At 38.5% G+C, this 23,818-nt stretch overlaps 1 pseudogene across 1 annotated transcript; it reads right to left on the minus strand.

The window, feature by feature from the left end:
- Positions 1 to 13,691: 13,691 nt before the first annotated feature.
- On the minus strand, positions 13,692 to 15,229 carry LOC306659609 (protein regulator of cytokinesis 1-like; annotated as a pseudogene). The gene has a single exon. The product of its transcript is annotated as a protein regulator of cytokinesis 1-like (transcript).
- Between the last annotated feature and the right edge of the window lie 8,589 nt (positions 15,230 to 23,818).

A 23,818-nucleotide genomic window follows, 5' to 3' on the forward strand; every position in this document is an offset into this window, starting at 1 on the left:
CCATTAAAGACTCCAACCCATAAGAAAGTTCCTCAAAAGAAGAAATAGAGTCTTAGAATTGTCAAGAAAGAAAGAAATGAGGTGTGTAGTAATATCTGTGATCATGGAGGATCACTCTTCTTTTACTAACAAGGAATACAAATGAAACTATAAAGTATAAGATTTACTCACAATAATGGCAAATACAGCATTGTAAAAATAATCCAACATTCCTCATAGAGAAATGTAGGGTGTACTTCTGGATGGAAGTGGATTTGGGGGACACATTTTTCTAGGGGGATTTTAAAAAATAATTACAAGTTTTGACACAGAAATTCTTCTAGGAGTATATCTTTAGGAAACAATCAGAGATGTGCCCAAGGATTTATGTGTGGATTGTTCACACCATTCACCTAATGGCAAAAGTTAGAAATGTGTAATATACCAGTAGTGGAATTATGGCATATCCAATGTATGTTAAGATAATATTTCAGTACAACATTTGAAATCACAGGTTATTCTTGGAAAGACTATAAAATTAGAAGGCAGTGTGCAAACACCGTGCACTTTAGTTTTTAAAAATTCACAATCTAGGTAGCCTGGAGGCTGTCTGCTGAGGTAGCGGAGAGGCACTGTGCAAGGGTCTTTCCATACTTGGTTTTCTACATAGAGCTTTTTCTATTTAAAATTTTTTTCTCCAGTGAAAACGCCTAATTTTAATAATCATGTAAAATAAATGTTATTTTAAAGAGAATTAGAATCAAACCATTGGAGCCAGAAAATGGGAGCAGGAAGTAAAAGATGTAGGCTGAGGAGCTGCTCCACAGACAAGAACCCGCAGTTCTCCCAGAAATCCAAGGTAACACATGTGACTTTCTGGATAAGGAAATTCTGAGAGTTGAAATAACTAATCTGAGGGCCAGGCTGAGAGATGACAGAAGCTTAAACCTAACCTACTAATCCTCCTCCATCTTTTGAATTCCAGGTTGCCTTAGCAATCCTTTTCATTTTTTCAAATAAATTGTTCAGCAACAAAAATGCTCACATTAGAAACAGGAAAAGTCTCAAATCAATGATCTAAATTACCATCCTAGAAAAGTGAAAAAGAACAAAGAAATCTAGAGCAAGGCAGAATGAAGGAAATAATAAGAGCAGAGATCAAGAAATTGACAACAGGAAAGCAATAGAGAAAATAATAAAACAAAAACCTGTTTCTTTGAAATAAACCTATGGTTACATTGATAAAGACAAAATGAGAGAAGATTCAAATTACTGATATCAGGAATAAAACTGAGCTATCATTACAGACCCCGAGTCACTTAAAGGAGAAGGAAGACATATTACAAATAATTTCACACTCCTAAAATTGATAGTGTAGAAGAAACAAACCAATTTCTCAAAAGCCACGAAGTACCAAAACTCAACCAGCATGAAATAATGTTTACAACTCAAATATTTGTATATGCAACTTGAATAATCCTGTAGGAATTAGAGAAATTAAAATTGGAATTTAAAATAAATCTTCAGGCAGGCCCAGATGGTTTCATTGGAGAATTCTACTATATACTTTATGAAGAATTAACACCGTATTATATAATCTCTTCCAGAAAATAGAAGAGAGGGAAATATTTCCCAATAAATTTTATGAGACTAGGCCTGATACCAAAACCAGACAAAGACAGTACACAAAAATAAAACTACAGATAAATATCTTCCATGAATTTCAACACAAGAACTGTCAATGAAATATTAGCAAATCAGATTTAGCAACATATAAAAGGAATTACACTCCACTACCAGTTGGGATTTATTCTAGGTATGTAAAACTGGTTCAATGTTATAAACTCAACCAATGCCCTGTCAACAAACCAAAGAATAAAAATCGCATGATCATATAAATTGATGCATACAAAGCATTTGACAAAATTCAATACCTATTCATAACAGAGATTCTCAGCAAACTATTAACAGAGGAGCACTTTCAACAAGAGCATCTATATAAAACCTTTGGTCAAAATCATACTTAATGATAAAAGACTGAAAGCTTTCCCTCTAGGATTGGCAACAATTATTCAGTATGGTACTCTTATTCAGTATGGTACTAGAAGTCTTACCCACTGCAATATGGCAAGAAAAAGAAATAAGTCACTCAGACTTGGAAAGAAGAAAGTTTACTGTCCCTGTTTGTAGATGACATGACAGTCTATGTAGAAAATTCTAAGAAATTTGCATACAAATCCTAGAACTAATAAATGAGATTAGCAAAATTGCAATATATAAGGTCAACATAAAAATCAATCTCATTTCTATATATTAATAATTTGCATGGAAACAAATTAAAATACAATATTATTTATGACCATTACAAAAATAATGAAATAGATATAAACAATAAAACATGTACAGAACTCAACATCATAAAGTTCTTCCCAAATTTGGTAGATTTTCTTTTTTTTGGGGGTGCTGGGGATTGAACCCAGGGCCTTTTTTTTTTAATTGTAAACAAATGGGATATGTGTTGTTTCTCTGTTTGTACATTACCCTATGTATATGATTACACAAATGTAATCATATACATAGGGTAATGTTGTTTGATTCATTCTGTTATTTTTCCCTTCCCCCCACCCCTCCCACCCCTCTTTTCCCTCTCTACAGTCCTTCCTTCCTCCATTCTTGCCCCTCTCCCTAACCCTAACTCTAACCCTAACACTAACCCCTCACACCCCCCATTATGTGTCATTATCCACTTATCAGCGAGATCATTCGTCCTTCGGTTTTTTGAGATTGGCTTATCTCACTTAGCATGAATCCTCCAATTTCATCCATTTGCCTGCAAATGCCATAATTTTATCATTCTTTATGGCAGAGTAATATTCCATTGTATATATATATACCACAGTTTCTTTATCCATTCATCAATTGAAGGGCATCTAGGTTAGTTCACAATCTGGCTATTGTGAATTGAGCAGCTATGAACATTGATGTGGCTGTATCTCTGTAGTATGCTGATTTTAAGTCCTTTGGGTATAGGCCAAAGAGTGGGATAGCTGGATCAAATGGTGGTTCCATTCCAGGTTTTCTAAGGAATCTCCACACTGCTTTCCAGAGTGGCTGCACTAATTTGCAACCCCACCAGCAGTGTATGAGTGTACCTTTCTCCCCACATCCTCACCAATACCTGTTGTTCCTTGTATTCTTGATAATCGCCATTCTAATTGGGGTGAGATGGAATCTTAGGGTGGTTTTGATTTGCATTTCTCTTATTTCTAGAGATGTTGAGCATTTTTTCATATGTTTGTTGATTGCTTGTAGATCTTCTTCTGTGAAGTGTCTGTTCATTTCCTTAGCCCATTTGTTGATTGGGTTATTTGTATTCTTGGTGTAGAGTTTTTTGAGTTCTTTATAGATTCTGGAAATTTGCGCTCTATCTGAAGTATGATTGGCAAAGATATTCTCCCACTCTGTAGGCTTTTTCTTCGCATTGCTGATAGTTTCCTGTGCTGAGAGAAAGCTTTTTAGTTTGAATCTATCCCAGTTGTTGATTCTTGCTTTTATTTCTTGTGCTATGGGAGTCCTGTTGAGGAAGTCTGGTCCTAAGCCGACATGTTGAAGATCTGGACCTACTTTTTCTTCTATAATCTGCAGAGTCTCTGGTCTGATTCTGAGGTCCTTAATCCATTTTGAGTTTAGTTTCGTGCACAGTGAGAGATACGGGTTTAGTTTCATTCTGTTGCATGTGGATTTCCAATTTTCCCAGCACCATTTGTTGAAGAGGCTATTTTTTTTCCATTTGCATATTTTTGGCTCCTTTGTCTAGTATGTGAAAATTGTATTTATTTGGGTTTGTGTCCGTGTCCTCTATTCTGTACCATTGATCTACCTGTCTATTTTGGTACCAATACCATGATGTTTTTGTTATTATTGCTTTGTAGGATAGTTGAAGTTCTGGTATTGTGATACCCCCAGCTTCATTTTTCCTGCAAAGGATTACTTTAGCTATTCTGGGTTTCTTATTCTTCCAGATGAATTTCATGATTGCCTGCTCTATTTCTGTAAGGTACGTCATTGGGATTTTAATTGGAATTGCATTGAATCTGTATAGCACTTTTGGTAGTATGGCCATTTTGACAATATTAATTCTGCCTATCCAAGAACATGGGAGATCTTTCCATCTTCTAAGGTTTTCGTTAATTTCTTTCTTTAGTCGAACCAAGGGCCTTGTGCTTACAAGGCAAGCACTCTACTGACTGAGCTATCTCCCCAGCCCCCAAATTTGGTAGATTTAAGGCAATTTCTATCAAAATCTAGCAGGAACTTTTTGGGACCATAGATAAGCTTCTTTTTCCATAAAATCTAGGTAGAACAGTGCAGGCCCTAACATAGCACAAACAATCTTGGAAAGGAAGAATAAATGGGAGGCATCACTCTGCCTGATATCAGAGCTTCTTAGGATAATATGGTATTGGCAGAGAAACAGAGATATAGAACAAAAGAACCCAGAAACAGATCCACACAAATGTGCACAACTAATCTTTGACAAAGGCACAAAAGCAATTCAGGGGAAGAAAATGGCCTTTTTCAGCAAAGGATGTTGTTGAAAGGATGTTGGGGCAATTAGACTTCTATAGGCAAAAATAATGAATCCTGAACTAAATCTCATACCCTGTGTAAAAATTAACTCAAAATGGATCATAGATGCAAATGTAAAACTATATAGCTTTAGGGGAAAAAAATAGGAGAAAATTTTCAGGATCTAAGACTATGCAGAGTTCTTTGGTAACACCCAAAACAATCAAACTTCCTCAACATTAAATTTTTTTTCAGTGAAAAATCCTGTTACGTGAATAAATACAAGTTACATACTGTAGAAAATATTTGCAAATTATATGTTTGACAAAATTTTTAATTTGAATACATAAGGAACTCTCAAAACTCAATAGTAAAAATAGGATAATAATTTGATTAGGAAATGGAGAAAAGGTACCAATAGTCATTTCATATAAGAGTTCATACTGATCACAAATAAACTTATCAAAACACATTTATCACCATTATGAGTTAGAATTAGAATCACATTAAGATACTACAATATGCCTATCAAAAATGTCTAAAATAAAAAAAATATAGTGACAATACCAAATGCTGGTAAGAATGTGGAAAAACTGGATTCCACATGTGGAATGGTGGAATGTAAAATGGTATAGCCATTCTAGCAAACCATTTGTTAGTTTCTTACAAATCTAATATGCAACTATTCTATGACCCAACAATTACACTCCTATGCATTTATCTCAGAGAAATGAAGATTTTATATGCATACAAAAACCTGTACATAAAAGTTCATTGTGACTTTTTCATAATAGTAAAAATACTGGAAATATTCCAGATGTTCTTAAATGGGTGAAGGGTAAACAAACTGTAGCACATCCACTCCATGGACTCCTACTCAGCGATGAAAAATAATCAACTACGGATACACAGAACAATTTGGATGGATCACCAGGAACTTATGCAGAGCTTTTTTTTTTTTTAAAGTCAATGCCAAGAGGTTATATAATCTAATGATCCAATTTATATAACATTCTTCAAATGACAAAACTAATGGAGAAGTTGATTAGTCCAGGTTTTCAGGGGCTAAGGAGAGGGTGGGGTAAAAGAATTGGATGGGGCTATAAATGAGAAAAAAACAGATCCCATGGTTTTGGAGAATACCATATCTCCACTGTATGAATGTCAATAACTTCTCTGAGATACTATACTGTAATTATTTTTTTTAATATGTCACCACTGGGGGCAAATAGGTAAAGGGCCCTGTGAAATCATATATATGAATGTTATGCATGTTTTACAATTATATAAAAATAAATATTTTTAAAGGGCCCCGACAGGTCCACATACACAGTCTGGGGGACACAGTCTGTGTCCACATACACAGTCTGCATGTGGGGTGGGCCTCCAAGTCAATCATGGTGGTGGCTGTGGTTTCGATATGAAGTGTCCCCCAAAGACTCATGTGTAGAAAGCTTGGTCCCCAATACAGCAATGTTCAGAGGTAGGGATTTGGGGCAGTAATTGGATCATGAGGGCTCTGACCTCATCAGTGGAGTAATTCATGGATTAATATGGATTAATAATTAGGTGATGTTAGTGGGAAGTGGTGGAAATCCTAAGAGGCAGAACCTAGTTGAAGGGAGTGGGTCCTTGGGAGCATACACTTGGGGACCATGTCTTGTCTCCAGGCTCATCCTTTCTCTCTCTCTGCTTCTCTATTGCCACGAGGTAAGCAACCCTTCTCTACACACCTTCTTCCATGATGTTCTGCCTCACCCCAGGCCCAAAGCAACGAGTCCAGCTAACCATGTACTGAAACTCTGAAATCATGAGCATAAATAAAGCTTTACTGTTTTTAGTTGTTGTTCTGTATTTCGTTGCAATGATGAAAAGCTCACTGATACAGTGGTGGAATATCCCTCCTGTGTACCCCACAACTTCCCAAGGCATCTTCTTCCTCATCTACTCATGGCCAATGCATTGCAGAGTCCTGGAGATCCCAGTGGAATATGTCCTAGGTCCCTCTGCCTCTGTCCATCCTACCACCAGTGCTGTAATTGACTTCTGCCCCTCTGGTTACACAACTACCCCAGTGTCCAAAGAGCTACCAGGTTAGGCTGGCTGACCCTCCCTGGTCCCGTGGTTCCCAATGCATCGCCTACTCCAGTCAGCTCTGAGGGTCAACCTTCAGCTTGTCTTGATCCCTGGAGTGCAGACATACTGGTGTCTGCCCAAGGCTTCCTGCAAGTCCTGTTGCAGATGACCTTATGGCCTCTTCCCTTCCACTTAGGCTCCAGCCACATGCCATGAAGGGCTTCTGTGAAGTAGCCACTATGGCTGCCAGGCAGCCAGGAAGGGTATGCAGAGGGAGAAGAGTTTTTCCTCCTGGTGGGTCTGAGGACCTGACTGTGTGTGAGACAGGGCTGCCCTCACTGCAGCAAGGACATTCAGCAGGCCCCTTTGGGCAGGAGGCTGCAGCAGTATGACATCACTGTTTCCAGAACCTCAGAGCCTGCTCAGAGCCAGCACACCGACCACCTGGTCACAGCTGCTGTCCCCAGGAAACCTCTGCTCCCCACATATTAGTTTTTGGATACAGAGCTCATAATTGGGCAGGATTCTGTGACAGATGGGGACAACTCATCTCCAATGGATCTGCTGAAACTCCCCCTAGCCTCTCAGACCCTCCCTCAGGGATTCCTGGTCTCTATACTGATGTAGCAGCTACTGTGCTATCCCCTTCACCCCACTTCCCTCCCATTCTCTGAGACCAGCTTGCTCCAGGAGGAAAGACAAAGAGGGTCTGAAAAAGACAAAGGGTCAGTTGCTAAAACCTAGAAAGCCCACGGTGCAGTGTCAGGGAGGGGAACTCAGCTAAAAGGAGGGATCCTCTGCCTTTGAGATTGGGATTCATAAGGAAACACAGATCCCTGAGTGCACAAATGAGCACCACAAGTGTCTGGAACGCCAGAAGTCAGGCATGGGTAGGCGGGACAAACTCCTGGCTGTGGGAGATGCTTGGGTTCTGGGCACACCACTGGGGCTGTTGTCAGGAAACAGCTGTGTTCCCCACAAGAGCAGAATGGGCTTTGATTCCAGGCTTTGGGCTGACCCTAGGCAGACTGGTAAATCAAGCCAACAGAGGCTGGGCTTAAGGCACAGAAAACTCTTCTAAAATGATCTCCTTCCCTCTGCTCACTTCTTCCACTAGCTGAGGTGGGAGACTGCTTCCAGGCTAGAGGCCAATTCAATGTGAGGCTGGGACTAGAGAGGCAGGTGGAGGCATACACAGAGCCCGAGGAACTTAGGGAGCTGAAGACCCCCCAACCGAACACATACATTGTCAGCAACCTCAACCTCTAGCAGCAGCAGCACAGGCCAGGTGGAGTCGGCATCCTTTGCAGGGAGATTGGCAGCCAAGGGGGGTAGGTGTACAAAGGGCCTATGGAAGTCAAGGGCAGCCAGTTTGAGGGAAGTTTGGAGACAACCCAGAAAACAATGATAATATGGCATAAACATGACCATTCTTATGATTAGGACACTAATTATTTCTTCTCATTTCAGATGAGAAAACAGAGGCCCCGAGAAGATCATCAAGAGCAGGTCAGAACTTATGTATTGCCCTCTGTGACTCCAGGCACTGGGCTCCTTCAGGCTGTCCATCTTCCTCTGAGTGAGGCTCCACTGGGGCCTGCATCAGGGTCTGCTCCTAGGTACCAAGAAGGTAGCTCTGGACCACCACTGAATGGGTCTAAATTGGGAGGGCACTACACGGGTTTTTTGTATATCATCAGAACCATTTTTGACTGTCAACATTCACAAAGCTAACACTGAATAAACAGAAAGGCATGCTTAAACAGGGCTAGGGAGGCCCTAGGACAGAAGCCTTGGGTTATGTGGCTGAGTCTGTCTCTGTGGACTTCGTCCCTCCTGTGTGTGGGGCTGGCTGGGTCCCAAGGACAGCTGAGTGTGCTTTGGAAACAGCAAACAACTGCTATTAGCCCTGATAAAATGCTAGCAGTTGCTTCTCCAAGTGTCTTCTGCAGGAGGGGCCGGTGGGCAGTTGGTCAAGGGTGTCTATTTTCCCAGCAAGTGAAGTATGGGGTTTGGGGAGAAAAGCACTGCAGAAGCTGTACTGGTCCTTCATGAGTTGGCTCAGGAGGACTTGTCCCTTACCTTGTTCCATCTTCTCCTCTGAGACTTGTGGGTGTTCATGTCAGCCAAGCACATGTGGCTGCTTCTGCTTCCTGGTCTCCATTCTGCAGTCCTGGAAATGGAAGGTACCCACACCCCCTGTGTGAACTCATTAAGGCTGAGAGGGCTGCCCAGGGTTGGGAGGAGGCTCCCACTCAGACAGCTGTGGCCTGAGGTTCCCTTCTCGCCTGTTGGACTTGGTGCCAGACATGGCTGCCTGCATGGGTGAGAGAGGTCCTGGCCTGAGCAGCTCCCATCCTGGCAAAAGAACTGGGAAGGATACAAGAGCTGACCTGAGCATCTCACCACTGCCAAGGACAATGCTCTGGATGGCTTGCAGGTCCAGATGTCTGCTGAAGACCTCACTCCTTGGCCAGAGTTTCTGTTGAGGTTCAGAGGAGACTGGGAGGAGCAGGGAGCCAGGACTGAGCCACCTCTGACTCTGCATTAGCAACCCTTAATCATGCCCTTGGTATGTGATGCAGGCACAGCTGGTTCACAGCAGAATACCCACAGCTGATTGGGCTGGCCCATGCCAGCCCCTGCTGCCCCTTTCCTTGCTAGCAGCAGTCCCACAGATGTGCTAGGGACTAAGGAGGGAGTCCCACCCTCAGAGTTCTGTCCTAGAATCAAGGCATCTCACTGCAGAGGATCCATGTCTCTTGAAGACATATTGCATAAAAAACTATAGGCCATATTGTGATTTGAATGTCTTTGTCTAGCTTTCATCAGATTCTTAAAGAGGCCCATCATGCAAAGAAGGTCAGAACTGGGGTCCAGGACACAGAGGACCCATGACTGTCTGCATCTTCATAGTCTGCTTGTGAAGTTGAACCTCTGGGAAACAGCAGGCTATGAGTGCATGTATTCAGAGTGGAGTTGGTAGTGGAAGGTGGGGGTAAAATGGAAGAGACATCAGTTACCTCTGGGGATAAGGCAGTTCTCTCAGATCTCTCAAAATCTTATAGGCATAGTATACTATATAAAATTTAAATTATACAATGTAGGAGCTTGAAAATTGGGTGATTTGATGATATGGAGGACTGCATTCCTGGATTATCAACTTTTCCACTGAAAACCTGGAAAAAATAAAATGATCTTCTAAAATGTATTAAAGATTTTAGTCAGAAAGCAAGTACTTCTCAAGTTGAAACTTGTAGAGATTATGGATACCCAGAAAGACAAGCCAAGAACTATCAGCATCTGTCCTGAAGGAATTTTCCAAAAGAGGTGAACTAGAACTCTTGAGTTTCATGACTTCCTAGTGGTCAGTGGACAGAAATCAAAGTCCATGACTGGCCCAAATTTCTACAAAAGATCTTCATGAAACTGAGACCCTAACTGGGCATATCCTAAAATAAGGTAATTGTAAACTAGATTAAGGGTAAAATAGAAATAAGTCTGCTTCTTCCAAGGATATAGCAAAGAAAATTAGCTACCATGAAACTCGGGGCTGAAAGAAGATAGGCGAAAGCTGAAACAAAACAAAACAAAAACAAAACAAAACCTGCTGAGGATTTAAGGATCTATAAACAGAAAATAGTGGTCTTCCTGTAGGTTTCCAGTCTCAGTTCACAAGATCTGGGTGGTCTGGAATCTTTCAGCTGGCAATTTAATTTTCAGTGATGCCTTCAGGTAACTGGAAAATGCAAAATAACATATTCCCTGGAAGAAACCATAAATAGTATTTTAAGGGAAAATGAAATGCTCAGTTGAAAATGACTGAACACACAAATTGAGGAACAAAACTGATACAGCCCAAAAACAAAGTACATAATATGTTTATTTGTATATTTTTGATCAGTGAGGAATGTAGATACTTTCCAACCATAGTTTTCATAATATTACAAATCCACATAAAAAAAGTAAAATAATATCCTTATTTCATGCCATTCATAAAAATCATTCCAGGTAAATTAAACACCTATATATGAGAGAAATAAAAAGTTTTTTAAAATATTTTTTTAGTTGTCGATGGACCTTTATTTATTTATTTGTGGTGATGAGGATCAAACCCAGGGCGTCACACATGCTGGGTAACTGCTCTACTGCTATGCTACAACCCCAGCTCAAATAAAAAGTTTTTGGAAGAGAACATGTACAGTTTACTCAAGCTCTCAAGTCAGGAAGGATTTCTTAAACAAGAAACAAATAGAGAAATTCAACTACATTAAAAATAAAGAACTTCTGTTTCTTAAAAGATTTTGTGAAGAGAATGAAAAATATAAACCACAAACTAAAAGAAGATACTTCCTGCCAAAACAACTAAAAAAATGACCTGATACACAATATGTTAAAAAAAAAACTAGCAAATCATTTAAAAAATCCTAGCAAAAAGATAACTCAATGGAAAATAAACTACCTAAATTAGACCAGAAACAATGTTAAAGACTGAAAATATTAAGTATTGGCTAGGATATGGAGCACCAGGACCTTCTCCTTTATAGTTTCATAACTTCTGTGGGGAATATAGGGTATCATCTACATGCATATACTCTATGACCCAAAAATCCATTCTTGGTATAATCCCTAGGGAAACTCTGTACATGGCATGGAGACACATATGCAGACCTCCAGTGATATTACTACTAATAGCAAAACCTAGAAACCACACAAAAAGTCATTAAGAGTAAATTGAATTAAAAAATTGTAAGATAAACATGGCAGATTACATATCAGTAAAAAAGAACAATCTATGGCTATGCACATCAGTGTGGAATGAATGTAACAAAAATAATATTGAATAAAAGAAGTAAATTGTAGAATATACATGATATCTTTCTGCTTATGTTTGAAAAGAGGCAAAACTAAGCAAAATACTGTCAAGAATGTGTACACCTAAACCCAGTGACTAGTGTCCTTGTGAGAAGTCTGTGTTATGACACAAAGAGCTGCACACAGATCATGTGATAGGTGAGGACATTGGTGTAGTGGCCAAGGAATGCCAATGACTGTGAATGACCACCACAAGCTATATGGATCACAAGCAAGACTGGAGCCTCCCCTTGAAGTCCTGTAGACACTTTGAGACTTCTAGCCTCATAACCATGAGAGAATATATTTTGGTTGTTGCAATGGTTTAGTTATGAGGTGTCCCCCAGAAGCTTATGTGTGAGACTATGCAAGAATTTTCATAGGTGAAATGATTAGATTATGAGAGGTATAACCTAATTAGTGAATTAATCCACTGATAGGATTACCTGGGTGGTAACAATAAGCAAGTAAGATGTGGTTAGAGGAGGTAGGTCACTGCAGGTATGCCTTTAGGGTTTATAATTTGTCAATAGTGAGCAGTGGTCTCTCTCTCTCTCTCCTTCCTTGTTGCCATGTCTTGAAATGCTTTCCTCCACCATGCCTTTCAACCATGTTGTTCTGCCTTACCTTGGGACCAGAGCTACAGCTGTTTGTGAACTGAGACCTCTAAAACAGTGAGCCAAAATAAACATTTCCTTCTCTATATTGTTCCTGTCAGGTCTTTTGGTCATAGAGACAAAAAATCTGGATGAAACAGTTATTTTACCTAGTCAATGACAGTTTGTTATGGAAATCCCGGGGGAAACTACTGAGGAGGTAACACTTTATTTAAAAAAGTCAAGAGAATTGATCATAACAAAATTCAGGACAGTAGTTGACTACAGGCTAATGTGACAGATATGCAGGTGGGGTACACACAGAAAGTCCCAAGGTTTTGGAACCTGGGTAGATATTACATAGTTACTTTTAATATTGTATGCTTGTTCTGTAAGCATATGCTCTTTTTTAGTGTGTGATACATTTAATAGTTTTAAAAATGGTTATCCTGAGTATTCTAGATATATTTATTGTTAAATAGATAACCCATTTCAGAATTCCTTAAGGAATCTACTATCCAGAATATGGAGAAATTTTATGTACTTTATGCCACAGTAATGATCTCATCGTGTGGAATAACAGGGATACCTACCAGCCTATCTGGCAACCCTGTAACATGTAGCCTTCATAATTCTAGTCTCCAGACAACTTTTCATGTCCTTCATTCTTTCTCTTTGCACAAGTGATCACTGTTCTTAGCAGTACGCCTTTCTAAGGGAGCCCCTCTAATAGGACTGTAGTTAAGAATGTGTGAATGTAAGAGTAAACTGACTTAGCAGCAATAACTTTCCTTTGAATAGGGCCATTTGCCTGGTTTGAGAAAAGAATCTGGGTTATCAATTATCCTCTCTCTCTCTCTGAAAATAGCTTTACCAAGGTAAGTTGAATACATTTAGAGTTTGATATTTTGACATTTCACATATCTATACACCCATGAAATTATTACCATAATCAAAATAACAAACTCATTAATCACTGTCCAAAATTTCCCTTTTAATCTTTTCCTCTGGCCTCTGTTTTTTTTTTTTTTTTTTTTTTTTTTTTGTATTTTGCTAGATTTAGCTTCCTAATATTCTGTTGTGATATTTTATGCCTATATTAATAAGAATTGTTGGTTTTACTTTCTTGTAGTGTTTTTGTCTGTTGGAATCAGAGAGTCAGAATCAGAGGTATCTGTTAGAATGAGTTGGGAATTGTCCCTTTCCATTCAACTTTTTCAATAAAAGTATATGAAGGATTGGTAGTGATTCCTCTTTAGTGTTTAGTATGATTCCCCAGTAAAGATACCTGGCTTTGGCTTTTATTTGAGTAATATTTGAATTCAACTTCTTTACTTGGCATGTGTCTACTCAGAGTCAATTTCTTCTTGAGTCAATTTCAGAAGTTTGTGTTTTTGTAGGAATTTTATCCGAAGTATTTAATTGGCATATAATTATTTATAACATTCTTTTATAATCTCTTTTATTTCTATAAAGTCATCTCTATAATTCCCACTGGGTTTACTTTTATAATTTCTATTTTTTATTGCTATTTTCTGTTTGAGGAGACATTATCTTCATAGCTTGTTTTACTTCTTTAGCATGGTTTCTCCAATCAATGCATCTCCCATTGTTCTGTCACATACTCCATGAATTTCTGTCCATTCACCACAAATGTTTTTGATTGCTCCTGTTCCCACATTTCAATCATGCCTTCAACTCTTCTTTCAGCTTCGGGAGCATTTTCTGAAGCTTAACTCGCTGCTTTTCTTCTTTTAGAAGATTTCCTCCCCAGTCTGTAAATCAACTTGGATCTGAAGCTTTTCTCTCAAACTCTAAGAAAAGCCTTCAGCTCTCTTCCCACTTCTGGACACCTTCAAAGAGTTCTTTATGAATGTCATAGTAGTTTCTTAACTGCACAATCTCAGCATCATGTAGTTGGAGCAGGTTTTCTGTGTAGTCCTCAGCATAGTAAAGGGCAAAAGTCCGACTCGGTTCCTGGCTATAAAAACTCTGGTCCCAATACTGAGCCAGCTCCACTGGAATTGCCTCAATCACTTTCTTCATGTTTTGCATTTTCAGGTCTTCCATCCGATCCACTTCTAATTGCAGCGCTCTCCTGACCTGGGCTTTTGACCCAGTCATATCCATTGCCACAGCTTCTCTCTTTTTCAGGTATCTGCAACCTGTTCCAGAGTTCCCAGATTTGAGCACACAGCCCCTCACACACTTCATTTTGTAATTTTCACATTTCCAGCTGCTGCAGCAACTTTTGTAGTGTTGCAATATTCTCCAAAGACAAACAAAATGCATCTTCATCTTCACACACCACATCTTTTTCAAGCTTGTGTCTGGGGTGTGATCTAATTCTTCCATGTACAGTATGTCTGTCTCTTCATGTTGACACACTCCTCACACCTAGATGCCTTTGTTTCCCTCAGTGTTGCCAAATGTGGTCTGAACTGGTTTAGCTCGCCTAAGCTGGGAACAGAGGTGCTGTCAATGTCATAGTGGGTCATGCAAAGAATTTCACACAATTCTCTATCTTGTTCTTGAAGTAGCTTCAGTTCCTATTTTCTCTCCTTTTTTTGTTTTCACATCAATTCTACCTGAATGTGCAAATCTTTTTGTAGTTGCAAGACAGTTGTTTCTACTTCTTCCTGAAATGGCTTTAAATGTAACTCACTGCACAGGGTGTTCAGCTCTTTGTGGCAGATTGATATGCTTTTGATAAGCCTTTCTTTTAGACTCTCTTCTTCAGCAATCATCATATCCAGGAGATCCTTGATATGCTTCCTTACAACCTCAGTTCTTTGTAACCTCTGGTCCTCTGGAATCCCAATCAATTCCCATATTCCCTGAAGGTGATTGAGGACTTTCTGGAGACATACTATAGACTCCTCTGCCAGTACCTCACTTCTTCTCATGGCAGACACTCCAAGCAACCCCAGGGAATCGAGACTCCCAACCTCCTCCACATGGGACTGAGCGTAGCAACCAGTCACACACACCGGAGATCTCGCTCGGAGTCTCCTTTCTTCTTCTTTAGGGCATGCTGTCATTGTAGTGGTCTTGTATACTTTTCACTGACTCATAAAAAACATACTAATGAAGTTTATTTTGCCAAAGGTTGAAGTCTTTTATATTTATTTAATTTTTTTGGAATTGGGGAGTGAACGCAGGGGTGCTTAACCACTGAGCACATCCCCAAACCTTCCTATTCTTTATTTCAAGACAGTTTTTTGCTAAGTTACTCAGGGCCTCACTAAGTTGCTGAGGCCAGCTTTCAACTTGTGATCCTCCTGCCTTAGCCTCCCCAGCTGCTGGAATTACAGGTGTGTGCCGAATCTTTTATCTTGATCTTCAGAGAGCTCATCCTTACACATGCACACGGCACTCTATTATACCAAGGCTTTTTTCAACTGTCTTCAACTGTCTCTTTCTTTGATCTCCCTGTTAAGCTCTCTGCTCATTTGGTATCTCCACTAATTGATGGTAAATTCTCAATTGTTTTTGAGAATGTCCCAGTACATAAATTCCTCCACAGTCTGATCTGATTAATTTCAGGCAGAGATAATTTTTAGATATTTTTCTGACCCCAGGAAGGTTTTTCTTAGCTCTTTCTCTTCCTGGTATCTTCTGATAAACTAGCTGGCTTACAGTTTAGTTTGTTGTTCACACAGTTGTAAACTTCTTCCGTGCCTTTTACCAACACCTTCATTGTTTTTTGAGATAGTTCTTAGACTTGAATGTGCCCACACTGTTTCACATAAAGTCACTTCCTCAGGGGATATTTCTGGGGAATTGGAATTATGTGGTTTTTATGGATGGCCTCTTCCCCTGTGAAAAATGGATGGGGTAGTTCTCTGGTCGCTAGTGGGAGTGATAGCCTCTAATCTTCTTGGCCTGTTTTTCCTGATGTCGAACCTCTGATCTGTGAGTAAGCTGGGCTGATTGTGATCAGAGCCTCAATATTCTCAGCCTGCTGTTCCTGGGGTGGAGCCTCCACTGATGAATCAGAACATGGAAGAAAAAAGTCCCCAGCTTTCCAGAAGTAGTTGTCTAGAATTCACACTGAAACTCAGAGTTGAAGGGGATGAAAAATATTGGTATCCTGTCAGATACCCTGAATCATTTTCTACAGATACTATAACAAATAATCACAGACTTGGTGACTTAAAACAACATAAACTTACCCTGAAATTGTTATAGCAACCAGAATTCTGAAATCAGTATCACTTGACCAAAATCAAGGCATTGACAGAGTTACATGCCCTGTGGATGGATAGACTCTTGGATCTTCTACTTTCTGGTAGCTGCTGACTTTCCTTAGTTTGTGGCAGCGCCATCCGATTTCTGCCTTTATGGTGACACCGAATTGTTTCCTTCTCTGTGTGTGTCAAATCTTCCTCTTATGAGGGCATTTGAGGCCTACCCAGATACATCAAGATACTCTCATTTCAAGATCTTTGACTTAATAATGTCTGCAAAGATTATTTTTTTTGTTCAAGGTAACATTTATAGGTTCCCATATTAGGACCTGATATCTGTAAGGACCATTATTCTGCCTACTATTGTATCCTTGGCCCAAAGATTCACATGTAATCTTTATGAGATATCCCCATCCTATATGCAGATAAATTTACCCTATCCCAATATTGTCAAAATTTCAACCCTTTACAGCTTGTCAAATCTAAGTAAAAATCTCAGTTAAATAATGAGGCTTGGTGAACTAGTCAGGGTCTTTCAGAGAAACAAAACCAATAGGATAGATAGAAAGATAGATAGATAGATAGATGATATGAGAAGGGCACTGGATTACATAATTGTGGCACCTGATAACTCCCATGGTATTCTATAAGCAAGTTGGTGAACCAAAGACAGTAAAATGGATCAGTCCAAGTTCAAAGGCCCAAGAACTGAGGGCCACATATGTAAGTTCCAAAGTCCAAAGACCAGAGTACCTGAAGTTCTGATGTCCAAGAAAAGAAGAAGTGTATCCATGCTGCAGAAAACAGAGAGCAGATGTAGCTTTCTTCTACTTTTGTTCTATCTGGGACCTCCACAGATTGCATTGTACCTGCTCCCATTTGGTGAAGGCGGATCTTAGTTTTCTTAGCCTCCTTCCAACCTGTAGAATATGGGGAGTCTGATGACCTTCTTTCATTTTTTTTTTCCTGTCTCTGCTCCTTTCAGCCCAAACCAGCAATATTTATTCTGGTATAACATTCTCAAAACCCTTGTGGGACTTACGTCTATGTCACTGGGACTCATGCTATAAGATGAAAGGGTGTTTCACCAATCTTTCTTGAGTAATCCATCTGTACTTCTGGCCTCTGCTAAGACGGAGTGGATCCTTGAGTCAGATGCTGAATCTCTTAACACTAGCAAAAGGTTGTCTAAGAATGATGTTAGTAAGTACTCCTTGTGCTTGTGCTTCCATAGAAGCAGCAACTAAAGTGACAAAATCTTCAGAATTCACTATTTCTGAACTCTGGAAATCTAGTCAAACTGTGGTTTATAGCAATCAGGTGAACACTTAAAAAATGGGGAGGGGGGAAGCAATGCACTCAATAGGAGAAATCTGTGGTGTTTTTACTTACCTTGGTTCCAACATACCTCCCTAGTGCAGTGGTCATCTTAAGAATAGCAACCCACTCTTCTGTTTTGGCATCATAGTGTCAGAGAGATAACATTGTTCTCAAAAAATTTGTTGAAGTCTGTTTTAACCTGCCCAGTGACTCACTGATGGGCTTGCCTTTATTTTACATGAGTCAGAACTCTCCCAAGATGGAAGGATATCTACGCATTTTGTTAAAAACATTGAAGGCAGATGTATTAGCTCCTGTTGCCTAAGAGAAGGGTTAACAGTTGGGGCAAATAATAGATGCACCAAAAAGCTTGGTAGGAAAACTTAGAGGATGAGATGTTTTGGGAAATGAGAGTCTTAAGAAGCTACCCACTAAAAAAAAAAAAAAAAAAAAAAAAAAAGCTACCCACTTATTCCTGGGAAACTAAAAATCCATATGATGCTCAGGGAAGGGGTGCATACTCAGAAAAGCCAGAGAAAGCCTTAAGCTGGGTCTTTTCACCACACTTAAGACTGAGAAATCAGGAAGCAAAGGCTAAGGTAGAGTTGTAAATTGGTTTAGTGTTTAAGATGTTCCCCACCATGTACAGCCCACCAGTGAAAACTGGTAGGTGTTTGGTTTGAATTAGGTTACATTTTATTTTATTTTTTGGTTCCAAGTGTTTAAGAAAATATTTGTTGAGTCACTAGCTGACCACTAGCCTAAACAGAACATTCAGGGGGTTACACAAACCAAGAATATGAACTTTACAAAATTAAATCAGCAAAGTCACTAAACAAACAACAGCAATCCCAATAGGCAGCAATTAAAAAAAAATCTAGGCAGAGGAGAGAATCTGATTTCCAAAGTTGTCATATTACAATATTCAAAATTTACTATTTTTAACACAAAATAATGAAGTATACAAAGAAATAAGAAATAAGAAAATAAGAAAATTGAATCCTTGCCAAAGAAACCTAGATATTGGACTTTCTATTAAAATTTTTTATTTTTTATTTTATTTTATTTATTTTTTATTTTTGCAATTGTTTATTCCTAAAATTCAAATGCACATTATCATTTTAAAAAATGTTTTCAAACATATTTTCCCAGAAGTCCTGTGAAAAAGCAGGCATTTGAGGAACTTTTTAAATTGAATTGAACACTATATATAACAATTGAATATTATGCATCCAGAAACATGTCCAGATAATAAGAGTACATACACCTTGAGAAGTTTTCACATAGTGAACATACCTGTGTAAAGTGTGCCCAGATCAAGAAACTGGTCAATACCCCACATGCCCCACTGACACCTCTTTCATGCCTTCCTCTCACCAAGGGAATCACTATTCTGATTATCACAGGACACATTTGCTTAGGCACAGATTTTCAGTTTTTATCCTGATAAAGAAATAAGGTTTAGAAAGGTACCATGACCTCTCCATAGTCAAACACTTCCTCAGTCTTCCAGACTAAATTCTCCTCATTCCCAGCCCTGTGCCCTGTATTCTCCAACACAGCTACATTTTCTTATGGTTTCTTGGAAATAGAGATAATTTTTGTATTCTATCTGCTGTTCATGTCCACTTAATATTGAAAGGCAGCTGCAATGATCAACCTGAATATGAATGTCCTAATATGACTCTTTACAAGGATATTCCAAGCAGCAAACACTTCCTATTGTCGCTAATCTACCCTTTGGGATAAATAAGAGTCATACTGCTAAAATCAAAGGTCTTAAAAATATTCAGTCCTAATGTCACACAGCTAAATAATTATATCCAATTCATCTGAGAAATGCAACATATTGCTATTTTTTGGAATCCCAGTGAAACAGCTGCAATGTTATTTAAGTGAAAGAAACTTCCAAGTAACATACCTACAAGAGAAACATAAAAACAGTATAATTGTGGTAACTAGTGATAATGAAGTTAGTCTCTATAAAGAAATTGTAAGGGTTGGGGATGTAGCTCAGTGGTACAGCACTTGCATAGCAAGTCTAAGGCCCTGGATTCAATTTCCAATACCATAATTTAAAAAAAAGAGAAAGAAAAGAAGAGAAAAAAGAAAAGAAAGGAAGAGAGAAAAAGAAAGAAAAAAAGAAATTGTGTACTTCTTCAAAAAAGTTAGTGCAAATGAATTTTCTACCTCTCTTCAACTTTCTCTAACTGAATTTAAATTAGTTTGTTAGTCTCCACTTTCTCTTTAACTTCATTCTCTTTTTTCAAATTTGAATTTTTATTTTACTATCAACACTATTTTTTTATTAAAAATCATAAATTTACATAGGGCAATGTTGTTTGATTCATTCTGTTATTTTTTCCCTTCCCCCCACCCCTCCCACCCCCTTTTCCCTCTATACAGTCCTTCCTTCCTCCATTCTTACCACCCTCCTTATCCCTAACCCTAAACCTAACCCTAACCCTAATGCTAACCCCTCCTACCCCCCATTATATGTCCTCATCCGCTTATCAGCAAGATCATTCGTCCTTTAGTTTTTTGAGATTGGCTTATCTCACTTAGCATGATATCCTCTAATTTCATCCATTTGCCTGCAAATGCCATAGTTTTATCATTCTTCATGGCAGAGTAATATTCCAGAATCTATAAAGAACTCAAAAAACTCTACACCAAGAATACAAATAATCCAATCAACAAATGGGCTAAGGAAATGAACAGACACTTCACAGAAGAAGATCTACAAGCAATCAACAGATATATGAAAAAATCTTCAACATCTCTAGTAATAAGAGAAATGCAAACCAAAACCACCCTAAGATTCCATCTCACCCCAGTTAGAATGGCGATTATCAAGAACACAAGCAACAATAGGTGTTGGTGAGGATGTGGGGGAAAAAGGTACACTCATACATTGCTGGTGGGGTTGCAAATTAGTGCAGCCACTCTGGAAAGCAGTGTGGAGATTCCTTAGAAAACTTGGAATGGAATCACCATTTGACCCAGCTATCCCACTCCTTGGCCTATACCCAAAGGACTTAAAATCAGCATACTACAGAGATATAGCCACATAAATGTTCATAGCTGCTCAATTCACGATAGCCAGATTGTGGAACCAACCTAGATGCCCTTCAGTTGATGAGTGGATAAAGAAACTGTGGCATATATATATATGGAATATTACTCTGCCATGAAGAATGATAAAATTAAAATTTTTTAAATGAAATATTTTTATTTGCATGCTGGGCAATTTTTCTATCCCTGAGCTATACCCCTGGACCATTAATTTTAGATATGCTCAAAGATCTAAAGGAAACAATATACAAAGAACTGAAAGGAAACATAATGATGGCTCACTAAATAGAGAATATCAAAATGATAGAAGTTTCAAAAAATTATTATTTTTTTTATACTGGGGATTGAACCCAGGGATGCTTAAGCACTGAGCCACATCCCCAGTCTTTTTATTTTTTCCCCCTTTTTTTAAATTTTAAGACAGGGCCTCTCTAAGTTGTTTAAGGGCTTTCTAAGTTGCTGAGGTTGGCTTTGAACTTTTGATCCTCCTGCCTCAGCCTCCTGAGCTGCTGGGATTATAGAAAAGTGTCACCAAACCCAGCTAGAAATTCTTTAGTTAAAATACAATAAAATTAAAAACTTCACTAGAGCTGTCTAATAACAGGTTTGAGCAGGCAGATGATAGAATTGATGGACTTGAATAGGTCAGTAGTGATGCACAATCTGAAGATTGGGAAGAAAAAAGAATAGAGAAAGAAGGGAAGATCCTAAGAGACTTGTGGAACACATTCACACTTACCATTATGCTGATGTGGGATTGTCAGAAAGAGAAATGAATGAAATAATGGCAAAAATAATATTTGAAAACAGTGACCAAAACTTCCCAAGTAAACATGAACAGATACAAAAAAATTCTACAAATACCAAGTAGGATGAGCTCAAAGAGATCTGCACTGAGACGCTTTATAATCAATCTGATGAACGACAAAGGCAAGGATAGAATCCTGAAAGTGGGAAGAGAAAAGCCACTTGTCAATAAGGTTAACAACTGATTTGATATCAGAAACAAGAAAGAAAATATAAATAAGAAACCATGGAGATCAAATGGCAGTGGGATGACACAAAGGGCTGGTAGAATAAAAATATCAACTCAACATTCCATATCCAGCAAAACTGTTCCCTAAGAATAAAATGTGAAATTCCAATATTAAACAAAAATCTTAGACTTTATCACTAACATGTGCTCTACAAAAAGTGGTAAAGGCAGTCTTTTAGGCTGAATTGAAAAAACACTAGACAGTAAATTAAAGTCACAGAAAAAAATAAAGTACATGGCATAGGTAACTACATAGGAAAATAAAATGTCAGTAAGTAATGCAGTTTGCTTAGTAGTTGCCCCCGTCTTAAGGCATTTGGGTTACCATAACAGATATGTCAGAAATTGAAGCTTCTCCAGGGCAGACGAGAGTTAAATACAGGGGCATAGAGCATGGCCCCCAGAAGCCTGCAGGTTCATACTCTCCATAGCTCCTTCCCTGCCTACTCAGTTCTCTTCATTCAGTCAACAAACATAGGTCCTGTTCTGGGATGTCTTAGCTCAGGCTGTTAAAACAAAGTATCACAGACGAGGTGGCTTAAACAACAGCACAGTGTGGACATGGGAAGTCCACTATCAATGTGCTGGCATAATTGGTGTTTAGTGACGTCCCGCTTCTTTGTTTGAAGATGGTCATTTTCATGCTATGTTGTCAGGGTTGGAGAGAAGATAGAAAGGAAGCAAACTCCTTCAAGTCTCTTTTTTAAGAGTAGTAATACAATTATGAGGTTTGCACTTTCATGACCTAAATAACCTCACAAAGTCATCACCTCCTAACACCCTCCCACTGCAGGTGAGATTTCAACATATTAATTGAGGGGTGCATGCCATCCCTAAAATTCCACTTTTTTTCTATATAATACAACAATATATAATAATAGTTATAAATCCCTACCAATGAGCACAGAATAGATACACATAAAGATGAAATTTACCATAGTATCGTCATGTGTGTTCATAGGACAGTTTGGCTAGTGTTTTCACCTTTATGTCTATCTACAATGCACTAATTTAAAAAAAATAAATAGAAGAAAGACTGATAGAACTTCTCTCAAAAGCAATATACAGATTCAACACAATCCCCATTTTTAAAAAATGATATTTTTTAAGGAATTAGAAAAAAATTCTTAAATTCATTTGGAAAAATAAGACACCTAGAATAGTCAAAGCAATTCTAAGCAATAAAATCAAAGTAGAAGGCATCACAATATCTGATCTGAAATTATAGTACAGACCTGTAGTAACAACAACAAAAAGCCCCCCATGATATTGGCATCAAAATAGACATGAAGACCAATGGAACAGAACAGAAGGCACAGAGACATATCCACATACCTACAACTATTTGATATTTGACAAAGGTGCCAAAATATATTTTGGAGAAGAGACAGCCTTTTAAACAAATAGTGCTGTGAAAGCTGGACAACTATGTAGAAAAATGAAGCTAGACCCCTATCTCTCACCCTGCACAAAACTCAAATGGAAATGGATCAAAGACTTGGGAATTAGACCAGAAACCTTGCAACTGCTATACGAAAACATAGGGCCAATATTCCATCATACAGATGCTGGCCCTGACTTCCTTAACAAGACCCCCAAAGTTCAAGAAATAAAACCAAGAATCATTAAGTGGGATGCCATTAAACTAAAAAGATTCTGCACAGTAAAGAAAATGATTAAGAGCATAAAGAGAGAGCCTACAGAATGGGAAAAAATCTTGGCCAACTGTTTCTCCAATAGGGGATAAATAACCAGAATATACAAAGAATTTTTAAAAATTTAACAATAAAAACACAAATAACCCAATCAATAAGTGGGCTCAAAAACCCATTTCTTCTTCTCAAAAGAAGAAACACGAATGGCTAACAAATACATGAGAAAAAGTTCAACATCTCTAGCAATCAGGGAAATTCAAATCAAACTATACTAAGATTTCATCTCACTTCAGTCAGAATGGAAATGATCAAGAATACAAACAATAATAAATGCTGATAAGTTCTACATTATTGGTGGGGCTGCAGATTAGGATGATCACTTTGAAAAGCAGTATGGATATTCCTCAAAATCTAGGGATGGAAATACCATATGATCCAGCTATCCCAATCCTTGGTATTTTCCCAAAA

This window comes from Sciurus vulgaris (assembly GCF_902686455.1).
Source record: "Sciurus vulgaris genome assembly, chromosome: 4".
NCBI lineage: Eukaryota > Metazoa > Chordata > Mammalia > Rodentia > Sciuridae > Sciurus > Sciurus vulgaris.